The sequence below is a fragment of the Coenobita brevimanus genome, chromosome 77 (assembly GCF_032717465.1).
Source record: "Coenobita brevimanus isolate Jiangsu-jjx chromosome 77, ASM3271746v2, whole genome shotgun sequence".
Classification (NCBI taxonomy): Eukaryota; Metazoa; Arthropoda; class Malacostraca; order Decapoda; family Coenobitidae; genus Coenobita; species Coenobita brevimanus.
Genome location: NC_137030.1, coordinates 26,899,089 through 26,900,463, shown reverse-complemented (window position 1 = coordinate 26,900,463; position 1,375 = coordinate 26,899,089). Strand labels below are relative to the sequence as shown.

Genomic DNA, 1,375 nt, shown 5'->3' with positions numbered 1-1,375 from the left:
TACTAATGCGCATTGTTGCGAGGCCCAGGCTTGAGCCAGCCTCAGTCTAAACACCCATTCCCATTTTTTGCGGTGCACGGGCTGAAGCTGGACTTAGGCCACGCTTGAATCAGTCTTGAGCCAAGTCGAGCCGCTCCTAGAGCAGGCTCGAGGTATATCAGAGCCAGACGTATGACGTCATATGGAAACAAAGATAAGAACCTAAGAAGAGAGCGGTAAAGAAAAGCCAAAAGAATTGTCTTGACTAGGCCTATCCGAAACTAAATTTATCCATCCTCTGGTAATCTGAGTGAAATGTTTTTCTATTATTTATTTCACTTTTACTTCTAATGTAAGTGCCGTTTCCACATTTCTTTTGCATTACGCTATGAATATGTGACTTGCATGGCTGACAACGATATAGACATTTACTAGATGTAACTGTGGATGCATTTGCTAACGGGCATACCACGTTGAGTACACCGCTTCCCGTCCGATCAGCGAAGTTAAGCAACGTTGGGTCTGGTTAGTACTTGGATGGGTGACCGCCTGGGAACACCAGACGCTGTTGGCATAACGTTCTCCCTACGTGTCAAGTGGGGTTGGTGGAGGATTAGTGGCCCTCCCTGTAAAACAATTAACTCTAAGCCCTTGGCCACCCCGTTTGGGATATATGGCGTCTGGCAATGAATGAAAAAAAAAACTGTGGATGCATTTTAAATATGAACATTGTATGTAAGTAGGTATGATGATTGGAGTATTTACAGAGGTCAGCTGATCGGCGACTGTTTTGCGGGGTCCCTGAGACAAGCCACACAGCGAAGCCTAGCCACTGTAGCTAAAGTCGTAAAAGTGCGGCATTATATTGACTCTTCTCCTCCCGGCAACGTCTAGGAAAGGCCTTTGTCCCGCAGTGGACTGTTACAAGCTACAGATGGTGATTTTACATATATATATATATATATATATATATATATATATATATATATATATATATATATATATATATATATATATATACTGTATATTTGACCACCGTGTGCACCACACTGTAGTACTCAACGAACTTATTATCAGCTGCACAACACATCCGTCATCTAATACTGTACCTGCCCTTCAGAGGTGACAGAAGCTTCAGTGTTCATTCTGAAATCCATCACACTCAGCTGCTCATATACCTGCTTTGCAGATTCTATTCCATCCATCCACCATCCAGTCTTGTGTTGCCTCACCAGGAGCATAGGGGGCTGAGGTCAGGCTACTGACTTCACAGACTTAAGCGAGTAGGACCAGTCACTCTTCCCTGAGTAATATCATCTGAGCAATAAGTGTCAGCCGTCCATGAGGTTAGGCCTTTTGTGGATAACAATCGGTTGGAGCACCTAAACTCACCAGA

The 1,375-nt window shown here is 43.8% G+C and overlaps 1 non-coding gene across 1 annotated transcript; it reads left to right on the top strand.

Annotated features, from left to right (window-relative positions):
* The first annotated feature begins 434 nt into the window (after positions 1 to 434).
* On the top strand, positions 435 to 553 carry LOC145408550 (5S ribosomal RNA). The gene has a single exon (XR_013898942.1). It is a non-coding gene; the product is annotated as a 5S ribosomal RNA (ribosomal RNA).
* Positions 554 to 1,375: the final 822 nt, after the last annotated feature.